The sequence below is a fragment of the Heterocephalus glaber genome, unplaced genomic scaffold, assembly GCF_053883595.1.
Source record: "Heterocephalus glaber isolate CG9 unplaced genomic scaffold, H.glaber_assembly_v1.0 deba00001444, whole genome shotgun sequence".
NCBI classification, from domain to species: Eukaryota; Metazoa; Chordata; class Mammalia; order Rodentia; family Bathyergidae; genus Heterocephalus; species Heterocephalus glaber.
In genome coordinates, this window is record NW_028258297.1 from 28,338,446 (window position 1) to 28,365,580 (window position 27,135).

The following is a 27,135-nucleotide window of genomic DNA, read 5'->3' on the forward strand; positions in this document are numbered from 1 at the left end:
GAGGACCCAGTGTGACGAGAGGTCCTGTTACTGTGGTTGGTGCTTAAGAGCATGGTGCTCAAGTCAGACCAACAAAGTCTGGGTTTGCAGCCCACACCTCTCTTGTTTTGAAAAATCATAATTAATTCATGTAGACACCTAGAAGAATGCCTGGCATGTTAGTAAGCTCTCCATTGGCATTTGCTAGTATAATGATGATGGTATTCAGTTAGGCAGAAGAATTTTGTTTTTTTTCCTAAAATATGAGGGCACTTAGGGGAACTAAAAGTAGTCATGATAGGAAGTGAGGGACTTAGCCTGAAGAATGTCCCAGCAGGTACTATGAGAGAACAGAAGGTCAAAGAGTCTGGCATCCTAACTGGGAAGAGGGAGTAGAAAAGCAGACAAGAAGAAAAAAATCTAAAGTTGTGCTATCCCCTGAGAAAATGCTCAGAGTGATATTAACAAGGGCAAAAGTATGGCCATAAGAATCATTGCAACTCAGCATACAATCATTTGATGACTTTTTGGAGCAGGTACAATGTGTGAGCCACTCAGAGTGGGGAGAAACAGCAGCCAACAAAACACACAAACTTCTCTGTCTTTGTGGACTCTAAATCCCACCAGTTGAACAATTTTTCTGAGAAAACGTTAGATATTTGATGAGCTCTTTTGTAAAATTCTTGATCTATGACTTCTCAGTAAAATTTCTGCTTCTCTAAATTTGTAATTTTAAGTGTTTCTGGGCATGAGGAAGGAGGAACGATTGGACCTAGTTGTACAAATAACTCCAGAGGTCAGTGGTGTGAAGATGTAGAAGTGAAGAAATGGGGTGTAGAGAGAAGAGGGCTTGTACTCATCATTGTGGCTTTCATTTGCATTTTGTGATGGTTGGTGATGTTCAGGAATTTTTTCATATATGTGTTGACCACTTATATCTCTGCTTTTCAGAAATGTCTATTGAGACAATTTACCCACTTTTAATTGGATTTCAACTCATTGTTGAGTTTTTCATGTTCTTTAAATGTCCTAGATATTGGTCCTTTGTGATTTGTTCTTTTGTTATGAAGAATCCTCTTATATGATATAATCTCATTGGTGTACTTTTGTTTGTTGCCTTTTCATTCAGGGTCAAATAAAAATCAGTGCTTATAATCATATCTCGAAGTGATTCCCCTATGTTTCCTCATCATAGTTTCATTTCTGGGCTTCCATTTAGGTCTCAGACATATGTTGAGTTGGTTTTGTGCATAGTAAATGTTAGGGGCCTCGTAAAACCCCTGATTTCCAAGATTTCAAAACAGAAGGTAGATAAACTACATCTTTGCATCATTTTTAAGAAAAGAAAAATCATAAGGTACGGAAAATATTTATTTCTAAATTCAATTTCCAAACACTCTTTGCATCACATGTGTTTAGTTAGAACATTGCTCATTCCTTGAAAGAACAAATGCTGTGTGTGTCTACTCAGGGATTTGACATGTGCTAATCTGCGAACTATTCCAAGTTTCATAGCATGGAAAAGTGAGTGAAATTGGAGCACTTGACTTCCTCTTTTTTTTAAAAATAGAATAATAATATTTAATAAATTTCCTGTCTTTGTAGTAATTTATGAAAGTAAATAAAATGGTCCCTTACAATCTTATTATAAACTTTAATATAAATTTAGGAAATATTTTTTTGGTGGAATTAATACTATTTAAATATTACAATGACTATGACTTCAACCACTTGAAGGGGACAACACATTCCCAACCACAAGCATGAAATCTAACCCAAATCACAACTGTAAACTTAATCCTAAGCCATCAACTAAACCAAACCTCTACTACTACTAATCTTGATGCTTAGTCTAGTCCCTAGTTATAACCCTAAACCCTATCCCTGAACGCTAACCACTGAGTCTAACCTTAACCCCAAATTCTAACCAGGACACTAAAACAATCTCTCAAACCTAACTCTAAGACCTCTCCAAATTCCTGACCTGTAAAACTCATCCTAAGTAGGAGTGGTTGGGTCTGACCCCAGGGCTGTTTTCTGTCTCCCTAACCCAGGCAAGCCTGGGGATAGTGGGGTGGGGTGTTTTGACAATATTGTGTCTAGTTGTGCAGAGTGTGTAGGGAGGGAAAAGTGAACAGCCCAAGGGGCCTTTGAAGAAATCCTGTGTGAAGGAACAAAGCAGTTGAAGGGACCCCAAGAGCTGAGCTGACCTCACTTCCTGGATGATGAAGCAGGGCTCAGAACCCTGTTGCTAGGCACCCATCTCCAACAGTCAACTGAAGGGAGCTCACTTGTCCCGAGACTCTGGATTTAACAGGATGTTCTCATCTTGTTTTCTGACTTCCCAAGGCTCAGGCTTCCGGAGATCACCCAGAGGAGGTCTTGGACGCATTGAGAGACCACCAGTCTCTCGTCACCCTAAACGCCTGTGGCCATTTTCACAGAGTTCAAAGGTGACACAGAGCAGTGGAGGGAGGTCACCAAAGCCCAGCCCTTGGTTTTGACCCCTCCCTGTGTGGGCTCCACCCCTCCCCAGGTGTGAGTGTACGTGTGTCATGGTGTGCCCATGCCCATGTGTGAGAGTTGAAGCCGCTCTCCATGCTGTTTGTACTTTGTTGTATGGCACAGTCTCTTGGCACTTGGCTAAGGTTATGGTTTGCATGTAAAACGTCCCCCTACAGCCTGCTGTGTTCAGGGTGGGACTTGGAATGGGATTAGATCCTTCAGGTGGTGTGCTCATCAGTGTGTTATTGATTGATGAGCACATAGCTATTAGGACTGGAGGCCAGGCTGGAGGAGGGGGGTCACTGGGGGAGTCGCCTACAAGGGTATATTCTTTTCCCCGTCCCCTCCCTTCTTGTCCTGCATAATTACTATGGGCTGAGCAGCTTCCACCATGCCACTGCTGTGTTGGACGCCACCAGCTATTAACTGAACACTCTAAAATCATGAGCCAGAGTTAATCTGCATGAAGTTTCGGTGTTGGATAATTTTTCCTCAGTAATTAAAAAAAATGAGTAATAGAGTTGCTGTTTCCATGTCTGAACCTTGGTCCTTGGTCCCACCCCAGGGTGAAAATGCATCCCGCCAGAACTATGAAGTTCGGGGCTGTTTGGAAATCCTCCTGGAGGACGCACGCAAGAGCATGGTGAAAGACTTAGTGCCTTCTGTGCTTCGTGGGGACACTTGGTTTCTCCACAGGTTTTTCCAAAGCTACCGATCAGTGGGCACCACACAGCAGGTGCTGGAGCTGCTGTTGAAAAGGTGCCTGTCCCACCTCATGGGCCGGGGATCATCACCTTCTGGCTGGGTCTGCACAATGCCAGGCACAGTCTGCTCTTTGGAAGCTCAGGTGCTCAAAGGAGCCCCAGGGGCTTCCTCCCATGTTCCTCCCAAGGAACCTGAGCCTGGGAAGTGCCAGCCCTGGGCCTCTCCTGAGTGCCCTTCACCCACACTGGGGAGATGCTGATACTTTGGGCCTGGCTTACCTGAGGCCTCAGACAAAGCAGTTTCCCCATCTGTAAAGGAGGGTGTGCATGGCATCTGGGGACTCCTGTCCTAGACATGAGCAGGAACTATGTGGTGATCTGAGGGGTAGAGGACCCTCTGAGGTATCCAGGAATAAACTGGCTGGGTTCACTCACTGCACACACACGTGAAGCATAGGTTGTATGTAGGCTCCCTTTCAGGCCTTTGCAATAAACCAGGGAGGAGGGCAGGAAAATCCCTTCTCTCCTGGGCTGCATTTCTACCTCAGAGTCAGTGACGCCAGAAGTCAGAGGCGGGGCCGGTCCAGGTGTTACTGGTTGCTCGGGTCCATGTGCTCAGGTTCATTTGGTCCCGCTGATCAAGCCAAAGGAGGACATTTACTGTTGAGAGAGAGAAAGGCTTTTTCAAAGGCAGCTTTGAGGTGATGGAGAGGTTTTTTGTCTCAAATCATGGTACCCTGTATAAGTCTTTTATAGTAAAGATCTGAGGGGACAGGGGTGACAAGGACCACACACACCTCTGGGCTTGCTGGGTTGGGCCCAGCCAGCAATGAAATTGGGTGCTGGTTTTGGGGGCCACCATTTGCACATTCTGTCCACTCATCTGAGCAGAGGAGAGGAGGGGGTAGCTTTTAGGCCCTAGGCCCCAGGGAGTTAGAGAGGCCCCTTCCCCTATAGGAGAAAGTCTAACCATCGGAGTTGCCCTTTTCCATGCTGGTTGCAGATGTGACACCCTCATGAACTCCTGCCGACTCGGCCACATCCTCGCCGGCTTAGGCAAAGGTGGTGGACGTCAGAGGCAAGTCAGAGAGTGAGTGGGCTTGGTCAAGAGCGGGGACACAGGGGGCCATGATGTGAGGGCTCCCCCACTTGAGATTCTTGCTGCAGGGCTGAGGTGTGGGGTCCTGAGGTGGGGACAGGCCCCTGACACCGCCCCTGCCTGCCTGCCCCCAGCGCCATCTCCACCGTGCTGGGCACCTGGCTGGACGCCTACCACCAGGACTTCCAGGAGCCTCCAGATTTCCCGTGCCTCAAGCAGCTGGTAGAGTACGTGCAGCTGCGCTTTCCTGACTCAGACCTGGAGCACAGTGCACACCTCCTCCTGGCCCAGCTGCAGGACCCGGTTCCCAAGGAGGCCAAGTCTGAGGGTGAGGAAGCTGGGGCAGGGACATCAGCACACACGAGGAGGGTCTGTGCTGAGGCTCCTGCCTGCATTGGGCCAAGGATGGGCCGGGCGCGGGCCCCCTGGGTGTGGAGCTGTCTGGGTTGTGCTCCTCTGCTGGGGCCAGGGCTCGAAGTTTTGGCAGGCGGGGAATGGCTCAGGCCAGGCTGCGATGTGGGGACCTTCTCCTGTGCAGCCCTGTCCTCACTTCTGGAGGAGGATTCAGCTGGCTCAGAGACTCTGGAGCTGGAGTCAGACCCAGTGCCCTCGGCAACAGCAGAGCCACCCAGGCCTCCCCCTGTGGGTGCAGCACGAAGGGTGAGTAAAGAGAAGCCCCGCTTCCTGCATGGCAGAGCTCTTTCTGCTGAGGGATTGAGAGAGTAGCTGGGTTATCAGAGCAGGCCAGGCTCCCTGCTGGCATCTGCCCTCCAGACCTGCTTTCCCTGCTGCAGAGCCCGTCTCCCAATCTCCCATCCACATCCGAGCTCTCCCACTGCACGCCCTGTGAGCAGGGTACACTTCTGAGCCAGGAGGTCTCCCCTCCCCTCTGGGCGGCAGACTTCACACCATCTCTGCCTCCCCTGTGCTGGCCTAGGAGAGGCAGGGAGCAGCCAGACAGGCTTGGCAGGCCTGGCCCCAGGGGAGAGTGTGCAGCTCAGAGCTGTCTTCCAGGCTCTCAGCGGCCTCAGCACTGTCCAGGCACCTGGCAGCCCTGGATCCGCAAGCCACACAGGGCTTCCACACACGCGCGTGAATGTGGAGGCAGATCCTGGGGAGGCACAAGTGTGGCTGGTCCACGCGGCCCTGAGCCTGGCTCTGCGCAGACCTGAGGCAGGGAGATGCACTGTCCTTTCCTGCTTCGTGTCACCCTGCTTCTCCCCTGTACAGGTGTCCATGGTGGTCAGGAGCAGCACCCAGAGTGTTCCCAAGGCCTGACTCGCAGATGCAGCCTCCCAGGCTCCGTCCTGGCCCTGACACCCCAGCCCTCCCCAGAGCTGTTCAGCAGCCCCATGCTCTCCCCTGGGCCGGGCTCCCCCTGCTCCCAGGGGGCCAGGAAGGCCAAGAAGCCCCTGGGTCAGCTCCTGCACCTCTGTCCCCCAGGTGTCCGATGGGTGTCATGGCAGCTCCCTCCCCAGAGACTGCAGCTCAGCAGCTCCAGACTGAGGAGGCCGGGTGTCCTGCTGGGGGCGCCCGGGACCTCTGATGGCTCCAGAGCCCCCTCCACCCTACACCAGAAGAGCCCAGGCTTCTGCACAGAGCTTCTAGGGACCCAGAGCTGGCTGTCATCTGGGGGTGCAGTGGGGTCACTGACCACTGATAGTTTTGTCCCCCCAGGTGGGTCCTCTCTACAACCAGCAGGTGGGCGACAGCTGCATCATCAGAGTCAGCTTGGAGGAGGGCAACGGAAACATGTACAAGAGTGTTTTGGTGAGCAGGCGGCAGGGCTCCCCTGAGGGCCTCACCCACCCAGGGGCCCACAGACCCCGGGCACCACGTGTGCCTCTCCCCTCCTGCAGCTGCCCTAATAGTGGCTCAGGGCAGACACGCAGGGAGAGAAGAGAGGGCTGGGCATTCAGGGCCTGCACCCAGAAGGGCTTGGGCCTTGGGCTAGGGACAGCAAGGAGAGGCCAGGGGTGAGGGAGCAGGAGCTGGGGAGGTCAGGGAAGCGTCTCCGGCCACACTACGCTGTGAGGGAGCTGACTTCTCACAGGGGACACAGCGGCTGGGGTGTGAGACTGGGCAGTCAGGGAGGGGCTGCTGCCAGAGAGGAAGGGGTTCTTCTGGAGGCTGCAGTCGAAGTCCAGGCCAGGAGGGTGGGGCCTTCACAGGCTGCTGACTTTGAGGTGCCCAGCTCTGTCTATCTGGGCATCACTTGAACACGTGGCCTGCAGGGGATGCTCTCATGTGGGGCAGGATGCCTCTCCTGGGGCTGCTGGCTGATGAGGAGGCGTCTGCAGTGCCCCATCCCGCCCACACAGGTCAGGCGGCATCATCTGTGCTCAGGCCCTCAGGGGCCAGGGATGCAGAGGTGGGGCCTGTGCTCTCACCTGAGGGCCTGGTGCTGCCACGGTGCAGACTCCTCCTTGAGGTCAGACCAGGGCCTGTCTTCCCAGCCTCATGGATCTGTCATCCCTGAGGGTCAGCAGCTCCCGAGGGGCCGTGGGAGGGGAGGGCCAGCTGCTGTAGGCAAAAGGGCTAAGGAGGAGTGGGGTAGGGCCCTGCTCATTCCAGGGAACAGGAGAAGGGGAAGAGGCCCTGAACCCAGTGGGGAACCCCTGTGAGCAGTGCTGGGTGCGGTGGAGGGGCCCTCTCTACTGCCCTTGGGAGCCACAGGAGGGCCTCTCTGAGGGATGCACATGCCTTCATGCAGGTGACCTGCAATGACCGCACTCCTACCATCATTCAGAAAGCCATGGAGAAGCACTTCATAGAGGACAACCCCAAGTACTACGAGCTTGTGCAGATTGTTTCTGACAGAAAGTGTAAGTCAGAGCAGAATCGGCTCACCATGAACTGGAGCATCCTGGGTGAAATCCTCGTCTATGGCCCTCGAAGCCCCTGCTTCGGAAGCCACTTCAGTGCCTTGAGGCTGGGAGGGGGCGGAGCCCAGAACAAGCATAGGCTCAGAGGCACCGGTCAGGTTCCCTGCCCTCTGTGCCCGTGTCCTCCTCCGGGGAGGTCAGAAGAGCCAGCGGGGTCACCCCACATACACATCTGTGTAAATACTGTCAGCGCTGTGTCTTTCCAATGAGCTGGAGACCCATGGCAGCCCTTGGTCCAGACTGTCAGCGGGGACAACCACCATCCCTGGGAGGAAGCTCAGGGAGGCTCAAGAAGAGGAGGCAGAGCCACCCAAGTCCCTCCCAGCCGTGGCTGAGGGTCCACTCTGGGCCAGAGGAGAGGGGTGGGAACGAAGAGCCAAGGGAAGGACGTTCTGGGTGCCCGGGACCACAGGATGTGGGGTCCCCTGGGCTCTCCCTGGGGTGAGGCCTGCTCTTTCCTGTCCCCAGAGTCCTTGTTCTTAGGCAGCACTCAGGGGGTGCCTTGGTCTCTGGAACCCCTCCTGCTGGAGTCCTGACCAGTAAAGGCCCAGGGTCCCCAGGACGGGGTGAGCCTCTTCCACCTCCAGGCTGAGTGGGACATTCTGGGTCCAAAACCCATTTCCAGCCAGAGTCCTTAGCTGGGTCAGGCCCGCTGCACAGTCTCCTCAGGAGGGGTCCCAGATGGGGCTGCTGCTGGACAGAGGGGTCTCAGGGCTTTCCCGGAGGAGGGTCTCCAGGGGTGGGGGCCGCTCAAAGCAGGGTCCCCCATGAGCACCGCTGACCTCCTCTCTGTCCAACCCGCAGGGATGAAGATCCCCGAAGACAGCAATGTCTTCTACGCCATGAAGTCCACCAGCCCGTACAATTTCATCCTGAGACAGCAGACCCTCCTCAGTTGGCTGGATGTCAGTCCTGGACCCTTGTCAACCTTCCATCGCTGGAAGCAGAGAAGACTGAAGGCTTTGTAAAGGCACCTGCTAAAGCCCCCATGGGGGATCCTGCTGGCCAGGGCTGGACCAGAGAGGCCCAGGCTGCTCAGGTTACCATCTGCCAACCTGGCAGCCCAGGCCACCCCACACTCCAGTCTCACCCCAAACCTCTCCCACCTCGAATTTGCACCTTTCACTTCACAGGCTCGCCGTTGTCTCCCACCCTAAGGTTTCAAAAGATTTTAGTTTCTGTTGTGTGAAACCAGCTGTGGTGATTTCGGACACAGATCAGAAACTATTGAAGCAGCTACAGACACAGAAAACCCAGGTGTTCTTTCCCTGCAGGTCCCCAAATACTAACATTGCTTCCCTTGATCTCCTGGCTAATGGGACCCTAAGTTCTGAAAAAGCAAGATAGGAGAAAGACATACTATCTCTGGGACAATGAATTGCATTTCTTCGGGCATTTTCCAAAATTTCTGGCTATGTCAGAAGAAGAAGAAGTTTACAGTCAAACCTTCCACTTGGAATCAGGATGTTGTCTTAGCCTTTTCCAGAGCCAGGCAGCTAGGAGTCCAGTTCTCTGCCTCCTGGCTTGGGACAGTTTCATGCAGTTCACACTCACTAAATAGCACAAGTGCTCCCCGCAAGGCATCTTCTGTGCTAGAGACACAACCAGAAAAAAGAGGAAAATGAATGACTGCTGACCTGGAGGAGGACAGCAGACCCCTGGGAGGGCAATATTCCTAAGGAATTGCTCAGTGAGATCCCGTCTTCCACCACATGCCCTGCAGCGACCTTCACACCAGGGCCCAATTTTCTCTGTGCAAATTTAACCAGGGACAGGGCCGCAAGCCAGGGGAAGTCATAGTGCAGGACACATACGTGATGCCTCTGTAGCAGGATTGTGACCTACAAAGTCTAGTTTGTAAATAGGTATGAAGAGGTTTTAAAAAAATAAATGGAAAATTAAGCTGTGAACATTACAATTAATTAAGCCGTAAGCATTAAAATTTTGTCTATTTCTCCCTTTTAAAACATGCTGATATGCCTTAAGCTGTAGTTGTAGATCCTTGTCACTTTGCTGTTTGTAATAACTGGTGTTTTCTAAAACTGTTGTGCAATCTCCTTTCCGTGTTAATACAGAACTGTCATATATGTAAGCTGCACGGGAGACGCTTGTCTTTTTTTAACAACTAAAACGATTGTATTGAAGTGAAGCATACTATTTCTTCAAGGATCCAAGTAGTCATCAGCACCCTGCTGGGTAACTTGGTATCTGCTCAGGTGGGAGTGTGGTCCACAGGTCACATATGGGTCCACATCACTGGTGCCCAAACAAAAAGTGGGGAAAATATATTTTTACACAAATGTCAAAAACCCACCAGGGGAGCAGTGGAATGTGATGTGGTTGGAAATTCCCTTATGAAGAATCCAAACAAGAAGGTCCTGCTGGGCTGCGTGGGTTGCAGAATGTGATCTACTGCCCACTGCCCCGAATGCCAAGAGTGCACCACAGGGCTCATCTGTCTGTGGCCCGAAGCACAGAACCCTTGCTTTCCTGAGCAATGGCTGTGCCCCTGGTGGCAGATCTCTCCATGTGTTCCCATCCCGAGCTTTGCAGATTGTCCCCGGGCGAATCCAGGTGCCACCCGCAGCATCGCCTGTGTCCTGCCATCTGGCTGGCTGACCTTATTAGCACCTCCTTCCACTGCCCCTACAGAACCTGTGTCCCCTTCCCTCCTGCAGAGAGCTGGGGCCACCCTACCTTTGTTTAGGGTACGTCCCCTCCTCGTGCACCAGGTCTGGTGTCCACGGCTGCATTCTGCCTTTTCAAGTCCACTTCCAGTGCCCATGCTAGGGGCCTCCTACCCTTCTCCAAGGCCTCTGCCCCTGGTAGTACTGGTCCAGCAGCGAGGCAGAAGCGTGAAGGCTTTGGAGATGCCTCACAGAGCAGTGAGCGACCTCGGACATGGCCTCCTGTTCCCGGGGCTTGTGCTGTCTCCACCACGGAGGGGCAGTCGCTGGACAGGGTCACATGGCTGTCAGGACAGCTGGCTAAGGTGGCCAGTGCAGAAGTAGCCAGGCAGTGGGTGTCAGGGCTCTCCGCCCATCCTCCTCACTGACGTCACCACCCACGCTAGGTTACAGGGCGCCCTGTGGCATTATGTTGGGTCTTCCACACAAGCAGGTCATGAACCAAATTGACTCCAATCCTGAACGCCTCAGTTTTCTGCCAGGACAGAAGCCACAATGGCCTCACTGAACATGTGCTCGTGACTGGAGGCTCAGGTGACCGAAAGTCGCCAGTTCCCATAGGATGGGGCACCAAACTTCTGGCCAGGAGGTGGCAGAGGGGGCCCTGAGGTGGGCGGGCCCACAGCACACCACAAATCTCCACTGTCTCACCCACACCTGGCGAATGGTCAGACCCTGCTGCTCCACAGCCCCCACGGCCTGGCTGGAGTCCAGCGGCAGCTGGGAGGGCACAGGGAGGGGAGAGTGAGCCAGGCTTGTGCCGCCTTCCCCATATCACCTTCCCCTACTTCTGCCTGCAGCCAGCCTCATCCGCACTCTGCTCAGCATTACTTACAGTCTTGGGTCCCCAGGTCAAGGAAGGAGGAGGAGGCGGGGCCCTGGTCAGCACTGGTAGCTACAGGAAGGGGCCATTTTCCCAGGCTCCTGCCCAGGGCAGCTGGGGAAGGGGCAGCGTCCTCAGTGAGCCAGTGATGGGGGAGCCGGCCCAGCCCCACCTCACTGATGAGGAACTCCCTGAGACCCCTTAGGAGTCAGCCTTCAGCTCCAAGTCCATCCTGTCCCACCTGAGTCCCTGCCCAGTTCAGTCCTGCTCCTTGGCGCCTTGCCCTGCTGTGAGGTCTGTTGTCTCCCAGCCTCTGCTGGGGTGGGAAGGACACTCAGCCCCACACCCCCTCCACTGCTCTGTTCCTCTGGGACACAGTGAGGGAAGCCCCAAATCACAGGTGAAATGCAAGCTGAGAGCCCAGCTGATCTGCTCCCTGGACTGCTTCTAGATGAATCTGAGAGGCTCCTACTCCGGGCACTGTGGGCTCCAGCACATCCCTTCCGTGGCTGTGTCTGACTTCCTCCTGCCCATTTGTCCTTGTCTTGGCCATATCTCTGGCACCTAGAGGCTGGCCAGGAGGAGGGTAGAGAAAGGCAACTTACAGGTAGTGATTAAGGTGATGAGTGTGCCTCTGGTGCAGCCATGTAGTGACCCCAGAGTGTGTAAGTGTGAGTGTGTGTTTTTATTCTCCAAATAAGAGTTTTCTTTTAGGTCAGGTGGCCCCTCCCCCTTGCTCCCTTGAGTGTTGTGGGATGTAGGATGGAGCGGCTGTCTGGGCTCCGTGCACCTGGCCTTTGTGCACTGCCTATCAGCTCTCCCGCGGGTCTTTCTTGACCTAAGTCTTTATCCCATTTGTACTATCTGGTGCCTTTTGATACCTGGCTTTCTTCTCTGTCTGCCTTTATTCTTTCAATTGCTCTCAAAGGAATCAATGCCTCCAGTACAGTTTTAACTATTTTGAGTCAGTTGCTAGAAAGCCTGATGAGGCCCTTATCCCATTTTCTCCCTGCCTGCAGACCCCTGTCCCTGCAGAGTCAGTCTGGGCCCACTACTGCCTGAACAACGGCACTAAGTTCTAAAGAATGAAGCTTGCAGTTGAAGGACAAAAGTATTTCAGAAGGAGGGAAACTCGGAGTCCAACATTTAAGAAGGGAACAGGGGGAGGGAGACATGGGCTTAACTCCGGGGGAAGAAAGCTAGAACCTGGGGCAGAGCAGACAGCTGTGGGGTCCTGGGGTCAGAGGGCAGGAGGAGCACAGGAGAGCCAGGGAGGAGCGGCAGCCAGGGAGGAGTGGCAGCCACGGTGGCCCTGTGCTCCCAACACAGCAGCAGGGACAGAGCTGGAGCAGAGTCCAGCCTTCCTGGGGCAGCTCAGGCCTGCGCCCACGCTGGGGACACTCATCTCCATGAAGGCCACCAAATCTGCCTGTGCCCAGCCCCAGCCTTCTGCCTCTTCCTTCTGCCTGCAGGATGCCCAGCTGCTACCCCGATGTCTGGCGCTGCTGTTCTCCCACACTGCACCCTCCAGGCTCCCACCCACTGCTCCCATCCTAGACTCACCCCATCTGGCTGGGGGAGCCTTCGCTAGGCCCACTTCCAGACCTGGCCAGCAGGGGGAGCTGGAGCCCACCCACCTGGCTAAATCCTGTTGCGCTGGTCCCAGGGGTGGAGCAGGGAGCTGGTGCTGTAGAACTCAGCCCTTTCTACAGCACCCTGCAGGCTTCCCGGGCTATAGGAGAGGACAGAGATAGTGCTGAAGACCACTTTCTACCTCTTGCACCTTTGGAACCCTCTGTCACTGTTGGTGGGAATGGAAACAACCATTGGGGAAATCAGCATGGAGATTTCTCAAAGAACTGAAATGAGAAATTCCTTATGACCTAGCAATCCTCTTGCTTGATATCTTCCCTAAAGTCATCATACTACAGTGATACATGCAAACCAATGGTTACAGCAGCACAACCCATCAAAGCTAGATCCTGGAAGCAGCCTGTATGCCCGTCGACAAATGACTCGATAATAAAAATGTGGTGTCTCCATATGATGGAATACTAGTCAGCTGTAAAGAATGATAAATTTGAGGCATTTGTAGGAAAATGGATGCCCCTGGAAAATATGATGTTGAGTGAAATAAACCAGATATACAAGTTTGAACACTGTACGGTGTCTCTCATTTGAGTGAGGCAAAGTACAAAGAAAGAGAATGATAAAGGATGGATAGAAGGGGACAAGAGGATAGATCTCTTGCACTAGGGAAAGGGAGCAAAGGTGAGCAATGAGGAGGAGGGGAAGGGGAAATAAGTAGAAAAAGATATGCCAAAGCAAACAAACAAACAACAAACAAAGAAGATATAGGATGTACAGGAGCCTAATAACCTCAATTAATGTGAACATTCTATGCTACAACAAGAGCTAAGATTAATAATATCACCAAAATCAAAAACAGAACAGGGGAATTAGACTGCCAGGGAGGGGAGTGGGGGGGCAGGGGAAGGGAAATAAAACAGGAAACAAGCTGTAGTATGCACATGACAGCTATACTGTATGAACTGCAGACATGGTACAAAGAAAATAAAATTAAAAAGCAAATCTTGCACCTGTCGTGTCTATTTTAATATCTGTTTGAAACAATGCAACCAACCTATGAAAACCATGGTTTCTGAGTTATTCAGAATGATGCTAAGGTTTTTTTTTTTTTTAGTACAAGGGATGCAACCAGGAGCACTGTGACTGTGATCCACATCCCCTGCCCTCTTTATTGTTGATTTTCAGACACGGTGTAGCCAAGTTGCCCAGGAGGGCTTGAACTTGGCAATCCTCCTGCCTCGGCCTACCTCAGTGCTGGGACTACCACCTGTGTCCCCACACCTGGGTTAGCGTGGGATTCTTTAAAGACCCACTTAGGACAGATACTAAGTAAGGATATGCTCAGCAGGGACACAGGCATTGGAAGTGAGTGGCCCTCCTGGGAAGCGCTGGGGCACTGGTGGAATCAGGAGGAGGGCTCAGAGGAGGTGTGGGGTCAGGGTCCAGTTGCACTGGGGAAGCAGCTGGAATGAGGACAAACTAAAGCCCAGCTAAAGGCCCAAAGGCCAGATGTGGGTTGGATCTGACTTAGGTTCACATTTGGGGGTCGACAATCAGATTGGAGGGACCCTGGGTGGGCACTCTCAAGAGAGGGGAGCCCCAGAGCAGCAGGTGAACAGAGCCCCAGCTGGCTTGAGGGGAGAAAAGCAGGAGCCCTGAGCTGCTTTATGGTATGGGGGCACAGTGTCACTTGATCCTCCCCGCCTGGACGCAAGCAGGTAGCCTGGGAGCCTGGTTCACAGTCTGCACACTTGCCCGCAGCAGAGTTGGGGTTGCTTTTTACACTGTTACTAATTTTTCATTTAAAAACGCTTATTTTAATTATTTTTTTAACATAACATGATGGATTTATTTGGGAAAGTTGGTATGGATTGATTGAGTTGAAAGTTGATATGGATGGATGATTGGAGCACATCCATCAATTCCTTTTTTATCTTATTTTTTGGCTTATGTTTGCAGCACACGAAAGAGCTGGTGCGCACAGCGTACCCTAATTCTAATGTCCCCTTCCTACCCTGCCTCTATCTCTTCTGACCTGGGGTTTCTCTGCAGGGCAGTGTGGAAGGCAGGTCCCCCAGAGCTGTCCCCGAACTTCCAGTCCTCCCTCTTGAAACTTTTCCTACTTCTAAAGTTTCATGTAAGTCACTGTTTCCCAAACTTCTTTTCTATTCTCCCCCTCCTGCCCCAAAGCAATTTTAGATCTTTCCCCTAATTTCATTTTCCTCCCAGTGAAATTTTAGCAGCAGAGATGCTCTGCAGATCCCTTAGGATTTGTGGGTGCAGGGTCTCAGGAGTGGAATGGACGCAAAAGCCTTTCTCCTCTCCAAAGATGGGTGTGGGTCCAGGCCGAGCCTGGCCGGGGACAGAAGGACAGTGTCAGCCTTTGTCTTTCTCTGAATCCAGGTGTCAGCTCCAGACCCGAGGTCCTGGGCATGGCAGAGGCCCATGGAGACTGCCGAGAGAGGGATCTGGGTTCCCACTGAGTCCCCCATACTCAAAAACTAAATAAACAACAGCAGGAAGTTCAGACGTCTGGAGCCAAACTTCCAACATGCATTTATTGTCAAGGAAAGGAAAAAGGCCTTCATTCTTGGCTCAAGGAGCTTTGCAGACTCCATGCAAAAGAATTCTCCCACAGCCCAGCTGCCTGACTGTGCTAAGCTGGCTCACAGGTATCCCAAACTTGACAGCTCTGCTGATTACAGGCCCTAGCTGGCTGCTCATGAGATCCCGGGTCTCTGGGCTGACTGCGTGACACTGTGGTCAAGGCACAGACTGGCAGGTGTGGCTGGGGTGCAGCCTGAAGCCCAGGGGCTCATGTTGGGCTGACCAGTCCAGGTGAACCATCAGCAGGGGAGGAGGCAGAGGGGTGAGGCTGGGCCCAGGGTGGCGCCCTCTAAAGCTGCCTGAGGGAGTGAGAAGTTGGACTTTGCAGGACTGGGTTGGAATCCTAGCTCTGCTGTGTGACCTTGGACAGACTACTTAGCAGCTGTGAACTCCTATGACAATCAGGGGCTGTCGCGGCACAGATGGAGGGGATTCAGTGCAGTAGCAAATCAGCCCTGCAATAAAAATGACTAGACATCAGACCCCCAGAGACCGCGCTATAGGCTTGTCCCTCCCTGCCTCCCTCTCCCTCTTCTCCCGTCCCTTGTCCCTCACCTCTCCTGACTCCAGTCTGTTTAGGATCTAGGTGACTCTGTCCCCAACTGCTTCTTCTAGAACCTGTGTCCGCCCGTCTCCAAGCCTCCTCAACTGCGTCCTTTCCCAGCTGGGTCACCCCTCAGTTGTGGGCGGAGGGATTTGTAGCTGTCCCCTCCCCCTCGCCCCCACCTGGCCACCAGACAGCCCCTGCACAAGGTCACTCTCTCATGGTCCACAGAACTGTGTGCACTCTGCAGGACAGGCTGAGGAGCCAGAAATGACAGCCCCGAGCCCGAGGTGAGGCAGACATGCAGGAGGGACATGGAGCCCTGGAGGGGAAACTGGGATCCAAAGTGACAGAGACGTTCTCCCAAGCCTCACAAGAAGTCCAGGGAATGTAGGTTCAGCCCCAGGTCCTGACCTGCTCTGGACCCCTTTACAGGGAGTCGCACCTGGTCATCCTCAAGCTGTGGCCATTGGAAGGGGCCTTGCCTGGGCACAGAATGGGCAGTGCCCCTGCCACCTCCCAAGACCCCTGCAGGCTCTCCTTCCTGCATCCTATTCCATATACTCCAAGGCATAGTGTGGTGGGGCTTTCTGCTTCTGGTGCCCGTGAGCCCTGGATGGGTACAGGGGACCTGGCGTGGGGGTTCCTGCCTGGTTCCACTGGAGAGACCTCATCTGCCTCAGTCTCAAGGGGCCCCTGACCCGAGGCGACCAACTGGGGCACAGGCCTAGGAAGGCAAGCACTGAAGTCCATGCCCCGGCTTTTCACAGCCCCAGATCCCAGCAAGGCCAAGGCAGTGGGGAGCGGGTGCCAATGATGCTGGGTGACCTAGGGCTCCTGGCAGTCCTCACAGCCCCTCTGCACCCCTCTTCCAAGGCTGCTGGCCTCATGGCCTCTGCAGGACCCTGGAGCCCAGTGGAGAGCCCGGGAGCACGGAGATGGGTTTAATCATTAGGGTTTGGTCTGCTGTGTGACTCGTGCCAAGGAGCAGCTTGACTCAGCCCCTCCATTCTGGAGTATTTGACCTTTTAACCTAGGAGGAACCATTCTGGTGGCCAGAGCTAGAGGGGACTGGCTCAGATCTGCAAGGTCAGTGACATGGTAATTAGGGCTGCAATTGCCAAGTGGTGTAGAAGGCTGGGGCCAATGTCCAGGGGCTGTGTGAGCTCAGTTACCTAACTGTTCCCGTTGGTCCTGGGTGGAGGTTTGACTCAGAGGTGATCTAGAACCAGAAGGCAGCTCCAAGGAGGGCCGACCAGCTGTCCCTGCCACATCCTGCCTCACTGGTGTGGCGAGATTGGAGACCTATGGGAGAGGGGAGGGAAGGCTGAGGAGCCCAGGGTGGGTGGGAAGCTGGCTTGAGGCTCAGAGCTCTGGTAGTCAGGGTTCTGTTGGTGGACAGAATATCAGACAAGGGCAATTTAAAGGAGGATGGGTGTATTGGGGCTCATGGCTCCAGAGGTTTTAGTCCATGGTTGGCAAGTCCCTTTGCTGTGGGTCCAGGTCAAGGAACAACATTGTGGCAGAAGGGCATGGTGGGTAAAGCTGTTCACTTCATGGTGGCCAGAAAGTAGAGTGAGGGAGTTGTAACCAGAGAGGAGGGAGCCAAGGACAGAGTCTCCAAGAGCACGTGCCATGGCCCTTTCCCTTCCACTAGGTCCCAGCTCCTGTGTCCATCATCTTCCAGAATGCCATCAATGATGAATCCACCAAAAACGGATTAACCCAGCCAGGCATTGAGGGGACAAGCCTGTCATCCCAGCTCTCTGGAAGCCTTAGGCAGGGGGATTTCAAGGTCAGCATGGGTAATTTAGTGACTTAGTTACACCATGTCTCAGAATAAAAAAAAGAGGACTGGGGATGTGGCTCAGTGCAAAGATCCTGGGTTAAATCCCCAGTACAAAAAGGGTTAATTTACCCATGAAGTTAGAGGTCTCATGATCCACTCACCCCAAAAGGCTGTCACTGGCAAATGAGCCTTCAACACAATGGGCCTTTTGGGGACATTTTAGATCACAGCCTCGATCAGCTCCAAGCCTGTGAGCTCTCCCTGTTCACTACTTCATGTTGCCTCTGCCCTTGTGAGACCAGAGTAGCTTCCTTTCTTTCGGCCACCTGACCGCATCTCGCCACCACGTTGCTTCTCAGAACATCCCAGGGCCAAGAACATGCAGTGTCATGAAGAAATCCAAACTCAGATTGGGAGGGGAGCTGGGGAACTTATGAAGAAGTGATGAAGCAATGAGCCACATCCTGGTGGGGAAAGGTTATTCTTCCCCAGTACTAGGCCAGTGAGGAGCAGGGACAGGAGACAGGACCACCTGCAAGGGCTGAAATCTCTGGCGGTGACTGGTCTAGGTGTGCCTGTCCCTCAGGCATCCAGCTTGCAAGACTGACTTCACTGTCCTTCCTGCCTCCAAGCCCAGTCTTTGGGTCTGGCTAAGTGAATGCGTTTCTCACAATGTCTGTCCCGAATCATGCATTTCTCATGAACACACTTTTTGTTTTATACTTCTATGAAAAGTGTCATTTGACTTCATGTAGAGATTATGTAGGTGCTCAGTCATGGGCATTTACATATTTACAATTGTTATGTGCTCTGGGTCAGATGACACCTTTATCATCATGGAATTATTTGTTACTTTTACAATTTTGGATGGAGAGTCTGTTTAGTCTGATGTAAGTGTAGCCACCTCTGCTCTCTGTTGGGTACTGGTGACAAGGAATGTCTTTTCCATCTCTTTTGTTTAGGTCTATCTATATCATTAATACTAAAGTGAGTCTCATGTAGAAACATGAAGTTGGATTTGGTTTTCAATAATCCATACAGCCACTCTACGCCTTTTACTGGATAACTTAGTCTCTGCATTTGTTTATCTTTTCTGGGGGATGGTGTGCTGTGGATGGCAAATGCTCCCCCACTGAGCTATACCCCTAGCCTCCATTTGCAGTTCATGTAAACATTTAAGGTGATTATTGATGTGTACAAGGACTTCCAACTGCTATTATGCTAATCATTTCACTCTTTGTTGGAGCCTGCACACTTGTTTTGGGTTGTGATATAGTGGTGGTCTTTGATATTTTTCTTTATCTTTTATGTATTCACTACAAGCTTGTTTCTTTTGATCACGAGGGTTAGATAACATATGCTGTAGTTGTGGGTCCGTTTGAAGCTGATAACTTAAATCACATACAGAACTTTTACACTTTTGTTCTGCCCTCCACTTTTTATGCTACTGATGTCAAAATATACATCGGAACAAGATTCTAGAGTCTGAGTTTTGACCAATACATTAGCTGGCTTATTGTCTTACTTGTTTTAGATGGCTCATAGTGAGAGCGAAGTCTTGTGGGTGGAAGAAAGTGCACTGTTGGGGGAATAGAAGGTCCGGGTGCAGTGGGGCCATTTGGTCCTACACGGCTTGATGTTGTCTCCTGCTCTCCTAAGGAAGCTTTCCTTTGGGACTGCAGGTATTCTGGGTGAGTAACTCATAACTGTATTTATCAAAAGGATGTGTGCAGGCAGGTGTGGTGGTATCACCCTTACTCCCAGCATTCTGGGGGTATGAAGCAGCAGGTAGATCACAAGTTTGAGCTCAATCTGGGGAACCTCATGACCTGGTGAGAGCCTGTCACAAAAATAAGAAAATAAAACAGTTTGGGGATGTAGGTTCGTGTAAAGACTCTGGGTTCAATTCTCAGTATTGCTAAAACAAGTGTCTGTGTTCCTCTTAGGTAAGACCTGTGTCTCCATGTTTATTCAGATAAAGGACTTCTCTTTGAAAAACAGAACCAAGCTCTGAAGTAATTTGAAATGTAAAAATTGATAACCTTAATTTTTTCCTCTCATGGATTAATTCTGCATGTTTTCTACCATATTATGTTGGAAACAGCCCTTCCTGAGAGCTCATCACTCTGACACTATCTTACTTAATCTAGACTGATGCAAAAAATATGCAATCCAGTCAAAACTACTGTGAGAGGATTATTTTAATGCATACTCTCATTACTTGGTATATTCAGATACAACAATATTCTTTACAATATTTTGCTTAACTTTGTCTCAGGACTTTGTTTCATGAACACAAACTACTTTCTGCTAGTATTTATCTAAAAATGTATGTACTTGCTAATTGATTAACGGCTTGTACTAACAAAATTTTCTCTGCAAGCCATTTGTGTTACTGTTTTGGCTTTTCCAATAGGAGCATGTTCCCCCCTGCTCCTGCTATTCATTTATACTTTGTATGGCTGCAAATTAAAATATTCCCTTATATTTGTTACATATCACCATTTCATATTTAAAGACATAAGAAAATCTGTTTATTATCTGTGGATTATTACTGACTGTACTTCACTAGCCTTACACAGGAGACTTTCGTCCTATTTCCTATAGAGTTGGAGATCTGGCCATAGCTTTTAGAACATATATCAGGGAACTATGCATGTGGAAAAATCCATAGGACCATGAGATTTGTTACTTAGGGTTGCTATCCCATAGCCACTGGCTCAACTGCATCTTCCTAGTATATATAGAAAGAGCACATTAAAGACTTTATTAAAGATATTTTAAAATTATTTTCTTGGATTTTATACTTATTTACTTGCAAGATTTTTCTGGGAACCAAAAACTTCCACCACCCAAAAGATGGTTTCTCACCATGTATTTAATCAATTCATCATTATCTAAGGAAGATTTCCTTTAGGGAAATGGAAAGAGGAGACAAAATGTTATGGAGAGAAAAGAGGTGGTAAGAAAATGAAAATGATAAGAACAAAACTGCGTATTTCTCATATTGTACAAGGATAAAATCAGTAAATAAGACAGTGAATGGACGGTACCTAAACTGCTTCTGGCAATCACGAAATTCTCAAAGGTATCACTATGATTCCCATATTACCTATAGGTCTAAATCTCCCCAGACTGACATATTCAAGGTTAATTTCTTACCAGGTAGCAAAATATATTTTTTTATAAAGAATATCTGAAGAGCAGAAATAACTGAAGGAGAAAAACATATAAATCATATGTCTTTGCTCAATTATTTCATAGGAAAATTATTTACATTTTTACATACTTGAGCTTATTCTATTTATTTGCATGCTTAAAAAAGCAGAGTCACAGGAACACAAAGAAGGAACTTGTTATGTGTGCCAATGTATCAGAAAACCCAGTTCAGTTATAACATACCAGTAAAGAACTTTCATTTCTTCCAAGAAATATATTTCATAAATGAAGCCTTGCTTCTTCAATGAAACATATAAAAAGAGTATGTTTCTATTCAAATCCACTTAGATGTCCTTTTTGGCTCCTTTTCCTTCTGAGGTCACTGCAATGCAATTATTTCTCACCACCTTCTTTGTTTATTTTAATGAATTGAAATTCTCAATCTATATTTTGCAAACTAATGTAATTTATGATATATAGGACTCTAAGGCTTGTTGCCACATATAGTTTGTTAAATTTGAGCCATAGCCAAACGATTTTCAGGTAAGTAACTTCAGTTTTCCTATTAGTGATAGGATCATTTCCAAAGACTGATGTATATGTCAAAATTGAACTCCTCTTGTTGATTTTCCAAAGCAGATGCATTTTCATCCTTCATTTTTCTTAGTATATGAAAGATATGTCTCATCTTCAGTGGGCTTCTGAGCAAAGAGGCAAGGGATGACACTGACCCAACCCCAACACTATGATCTTATGTGATTTTGTTCCACTTGGAGCAGGCTGGGCCCAGTGACTAAAGAAAAACAAATTTGCAGATTTAAGAAGCTTAGCAAAAAAAAAACAACAAAAAAAACACTAAATAAATATGCATTTCCAGGCATGGCATATTTAAGCTGCTCAGTAGCAAACACAAAGAAAACAAATATCAAAAGGAAGAAGAAGAGATAAGATAGGTAGTGTAGTTCAGCTGCAGGTTGCTTACCTAGTATCATGAAGCCTTGCCTTCTGCCTTCTCCTCATTATTGCAAAAAACAAAACAAAACAAAACAAAAAAAAGTAGGGGAGAGAAAATGACACGTTACATTAAGAGAAATAATTATTTAAATGCTTAAGATTTTTCAAAAGAATAAAAGACAAAAAATGACTTTAAATTTCTGAATGAAAAACAATTGTTAACTCTGAAGTCTATTTCAGGGAAAGTAGCATTTAATAGTGAAGATGAAGAATCTTAGATCAGTTAAGAAAACAAAAAGTTAAAGATTAACCTTGTTAGAATCACAGCTTGTTGGGGCTGGGGATCTAGCTCAGTGGAGCCACGTCTCCTGGCAATCACAAGGTCCTGAGTTCAATCCCCAGTACTGGAAAAAGAATCACAGCTTGTTGTTGCTTTTTCAAAAGTGTTTAATCTGATGAATCTTTGTCTCCACAGAAGGTAGGGCAATTGATCCAGGCATGATCAAAAGGACAATTGAACCTTATCCATATTTAGGACTTTTGAAAGATTAATTTCCAGAGGATTCTAGTAACAAAACCACATGTAGTTTTGGCCTTCCTTTTTATTTTGACATTGTTTACCTTACAAATTATGTCATTACCCTTTGGAACTCTAAGAGAAAGAAAGAAATATCCTAAAATCTTGCCAAATGCATAGAAAGGGATATTTAGACATTCCATGCACCAACTCTGTCCTAGTTTAGTCAATTCTTTGAGAAGTGTGCATTGTTTTGCCTCAACTTTATCTTTATATACATTAGTAGCATTACTTAAAAGAATAGGAACTCCTTGCCTTTTGTTTTACACTTCAGATCAGTGTGTTAAGACTTTGAATCAGGTAGAAGAGAAAGTAGTGTTGTATGCTTGAAATCCTAGAACTCAGGGAGCTAAGGAGGGAGGATACTTGAGCCCAGATGTTTGAGACCACACTGGACAAGATAAAGACACAAGTCTCAGAAAAGAAAAAGAGTAGAAAGCAGAAGGTGAGATGGTAAGAAATCTCCTGCATGCACTAAGGTTCTTTCCCATCATCTGGGATATAGGTATATTCAACAGATGTTTTGATCCAGCTTTCAGTTAGAGAAAGATTAGTATTTCTAACTACTAATAACAGAGTTGGGGAATAAATTAAAGTTTTCAGATGTTATCCAGTCAGTGCTGGCCCTGTGAGTTAGATTTCCCTTTACTGGTTTTTAGAGGTTTTTTATGTATTTTGGATATTAATTCATGTGAATAATAAATTAGTTCTCCCAACTTATGGCTTGTTTGTTCACTTTCTGTTTTTTACTAATATAAGTTTCGTATAGTTGAATTTCTCAGTATTTTAAAAATGATTACTAGTAGGAAAAAATTTGATGGAGTAGAGACTGTCAGCAAAATATAGCCTCTCCAGGACCTGGAATCAAAACATTTGGAAAACAACAACTTAATGAAGAGAAAAAAATTAGATCTTCAGGAAATGGGAGACAGAAAAATTAGAAAGTACAGAGAAGCTTGAGAAACAAAGCACAACACAGAGAACAGAATGAAGCAGTGTGGAAAGCTGATCCCGACTCCTGGAGAGGAGGAACTTGTCTTCACTGCCACAAAGGAATACCAAAGAGGGTTGGCAGCTCCAGGGAGAAAAAGGGACTTGGCCACTAGTGCCAGCCCCAAGAAAAGCCCATGTCTACAATAACATGCAAAAGCAGCATGGAGTTTTACTCTGAAAATCATCTCTTCCTGATGGCAGGCTGCAGTTGGAGAAGAAATCTGGTATAGCAACTGCCATATTTGAGAGTTTAATCTGGAGCCACTTTGAGAAGGAGTTAATTGCTTAAGACTGAGCCACAGAACAACTATACATAGGTGATCCATTTGCTTTCCTCAGCTGCCAATTTGAGCAAAGAACATGCCTCAGCTTGGCTGGTTGCCATAGCCTGGGGAGTATGGATGGAGGGGTTTCTGAGGAGTGGGTCCTCACAAACCAACAAGACACTAAACTAGGTAGAGAAAGCTGTGACATGAGATACACAGAGGAACAAGGAAATGGGGGCTTCTGGGGTGACCACAGCCTGGGTGAAAGTCACGGACTGACCAAGCCCACCAGGAAAGGCAGGGCAGGATTCAGCAGTGACACAGAAAGTCATAAGCATGGAAACAAAGTAGGTTTTCGCAGTGACTCACTCTCCCTCCCTCATCTCTGCTGTAGACCCTGGAACAAAACCACTCATCCCAAAACACAGGAGAATGTTTTAAAAGCTCATTTCTATTTTTAAAAATTGCTTTTTGGGATTTGGGCTTTTTCTTTTATTTCTTTCCCCTTTCTTTTCTTCTTTATTTTGTATTATGTTCTTTCTCTTGTTTGTTATTTTCTCCTACATTTGTCTAATTTTATTAAACTTCTGATAATCTTTAATAGATTTCTTTATCTCACTTTTCTCCTCATTTCATCTTCCTTTCCTTTATTTAAAAAATTTTTTTCTTTCAATCTCCTGTTGGCTTAATCTTTACTAGTATTTTTATTTTTTAAGTTTTGGTACAGGGGATTGAACTCGGGAACTTGCACATGTGAGGCAGGTGGCAGATCCACTGAGTTAAATCCCTGACCTTATTAGTATTTTTAAATTAATTTTTTACATATATATTTAACTCTATGCTATTATTGTTGAATTGTTTTCTAATTTTAATCATGGGACACTTGCATTTAGTAGATATTTGCTGTATGACAACATTTGTCTTTATCACTTTATTATTATTTTATTTCATTTATTTTTTTTTGGTACTGGGGATCAAACTCGGGATATTCTGTTTATGAGGGAGGTAGCGGAACCATTGAGCTAAATCCACAGTCCCTACTTTATTATAATTTTAGATCTCTCTTCTGTGGTAAAAGATTGTATAGTGATAGTTGTTATCAGTTCTTATATCAATATCCAGTTTACCTTTGGCTCAATTATTGTTGTTATTCTAGGGGGCATAGTTGTTGCTATTAATTAGTTTTTCCAATATCTGGTTTGTCTCTTTGTCATCAGCAATATAATGGTTCCTTTTTGAAGACCTGGGTTCTGTGTCAATTATCGTGCACCTTTCCCTCCAAAATTGATGGAGGTGTTTGGGTCTTGGGACCGAGGTCAAAGCCTATACTCAGCCATTCTGAGAGTGCATCACTGAAAAAAGACATAAGCTAAAGTAATCTCCATATTAGCAACAAGATCTTTCCACTACAATCAACCCTCAGACCTCAGTACACATACATACACATGAATACACACAGACAAATGCAATAGAAACAAGAGAAGATAAGGCAACAAAATGTCTCTGAAAACTTAATTTCCTAAAACTCATTCATAGGGAATTGAGGTGGGAGGAAATAAAAAAACCAAACACCTCAATGTTAAGAAATAATAAAAGAGAAGACAAAAAAAATCAATAAGGTTCTTAGCAAGCTCAGAGATGATATAACTAAACAAATAATGGACTTAATAAGCAAAATGGTCAGTGACCTTACAGGAGACACTAATAAAAGGCTAGCTGAGCTAAACAAATTGATGCAAAACGCAACCAGTTTAAAAAGAATTGGAGTCAGTGCAATGATACCAAAGAGAAATCTAGGAGCTCAAAAATTTTATTAAATTATGGGGAGTAAAACTGACCAATGTAATGAGAGTGTCAGAACTAGAAGATAGGACTGATGCAGTAGTCCATATACTCAGAGATACCTTCAAAACAAAACAAGAAGAGAATATAAAAAATGAATCCAGCAGCTGCTAGATAACATAAACAAGACTAATCTAAGATTAATTAGAATTAATGAAAACTCACAAGGCATGAATGGCATAAAAAGCCTAATCACAGAAATAATAACAGAAAAATTTCCAAATATAAGGAAAGAATTTAACATTCAGGTAAATGAGGCATACAGAAGCCCAAATAGCTATGTGTAGGGAACAGGGGAAGGGGACGTTACCAGAACCTCTGCAGTGAGTCCTGGTCTCCTGCGAGCCATGGCAGCACACGGCGAATTACAGGAAAGGTAGAAAAATGAAACTGAGAAGAAGCTGAGCTTTGGGTCTGATCAGTGCTGCTCTGGGCGGCAAAGACAAAAGCCCCCAGCTTACCACACCTTTTATTCAGTACCTCGTAACAAATGACTTGCAGAGAATTCAGTACATCGGGAGAAACAAATGTAACAAATGACTTGCAGAGAGTTCAACAGTTCACATTGGGATAAACAAGGTGTAACAAAAGGCTTGCAGAGAGTTCAGTACATCTCGGGTAAACAAGATGTTAACAGTCCAAGAACAATGAGGAACTGAGCAGATGTTTGTTCTCCCAGGATGTTTTCAGCTCCCAGGATGTTTCTTGTCCTGGAGAATCACAGCATCACTGGATCACTGAAGTCTCAGTTGTGACCCGAGGCCAACCTGGAGTTATTCTGTAGCTGGGCTGTAGGCAAGAGAACTAGGCTAACCAAATGATTTTTCCCTAGAATTATGTAGCATTGCTCCCAACAGCTATGATCAGAAAAGAATTCCATGTATAGTCAAACAACATACATAGTCGAAACCCAGGAAGTCAAATACAAGGGCAGAATATTAAAAGCTGTTAGAGAAAGGCAGCAAATCATTTATAAAAGTAAACTATTAGTGGGGCCCGGAATTTGGCTCAATGGTTCCGGCACCTGCCTGGCAAGTGAAAGGTTCCGAGTTTGATCCCCAGTACTAAAAAAAAAAAAAAGACGTAATAGCCAAAAGTAAACCATTAAAATTAAAACAGACTTTTCAACACAAGCCTAAAGGACCTAGGGTTTACAGTGAAGTGTTTCAAATCCTATAAGAAAACAACTTCCATGCTGTATACAAGAAACACATTTAACCAGAAAAGAAATTCATAGATTAAAAATCAAAGAATAGGTTACAATATTCTGTGCAATGGGAACTCCAAAAAAGAGGGAATAGCTATGTTATATTCAGAAAGAGTGGATGCCAAACCAAAACTGATCAAAAGAAACAAAAAGGTCACTACCTATTGGTTAAGGGAACAAACCTACAGGAAGAGATAATAATTATTAACATATATGCCCTGAACAATGGCACACCTAACTTTGTAAAACAAATACTACTGGTCACGAATTTCAGATCAACAAACACAATTACAGTGAGGGACCTCAATAAAACACTATCACAAATAAACAGATCAACTAGACCAAAAAAATGAACAAAAATAATGAGTTGAACAAAACCTTCCAACAAATAAACTTAATAGATATCTAAAGAATATTCCACTCAATAATAATATAGTACCCATTGTTTTCAGCAGCACATGGAACTTTCTCCAAAATAGACCACAGACTCGGTAATAAGTCAGCCTTAAGTAAATGTAAAATAATTGAATTAAGCCAGGTATATTTTCATCTGGAGAGATGGGAGTTGATGGAGAGGGCAAAAGAGATTAGCTCTGTTGGATATTCTATTCATTTCCCAGAACTAATTTCTGTTTCTCTTCCAGATCTTTTCAATGTTCTGTATTTTTACTTTATTTTATTTTGGACATATAAGTAAGTTTAATATTTATGCTGTGAATTATGTCAATCTTCAATGACGTCTTCTGTCTTGTTTAGAAACATCTTTTGTACTCAAAAAAAACCGCACATTTGTAAGTTTTCTTCTGAAATGTGAATGATTCTATTCTTCACATACAAATATTGATCCCCCTGAGAGGAACAGAGAGGCTGTGTTCTCATCCCAAGAGGCACTGTCACCTGTGGGTATGTATCTGAAATATGCACC

The 27,135-nt window shown here is 47.5% G+C and overlaps 1 long non-coding RNA gene and 1 pseudogene across 2 annotated transcripts; one reads left to right on the top strand and one right to left on the bottom strand.

The window, feature by feature from the left end:
- Positions 1 to 2,262: 2,262 nt before the first annotated feature.
- On the top strand, positions 2,263 to 9,209 carry LOC101720997 (uncharacterized; annotated as a pseudogene). The gene is made up of 8 exons (XR_015452190.1): positions 2,263 to 2,432; positions 3,050 to 3,243; positions 4,192 to 4,278; positions 4,422 to 4,656; positions 4,826 to 4,947; positions 5,965 to 6,057; positions 7,001 to 7,112; positions 7,977 to 9,209. The product of XR_015452190.1 is annotated as an uncharacterized LOC101720997 (transcript).
- Positions 9,210 to 25,410: 16,201 nt separating this feature from the next.
- LOC147827536 (uncharacterized) lies at positions 25,411 to 26,537 on the bottom strand. Its single transcript, XR_015452191.1, has 2 exons — positions 25,517 to 26,537; positions 25,411 to 25,483 (listed from the first exon to the last, which is right to left on the bottom strand). It is a non-coding gene; the product is annotated as an uncharacterized LOC147827536 (long non-coding RNA).
- Positions 26,538 to 27,135: the final 598 nt, after the last annotated feature.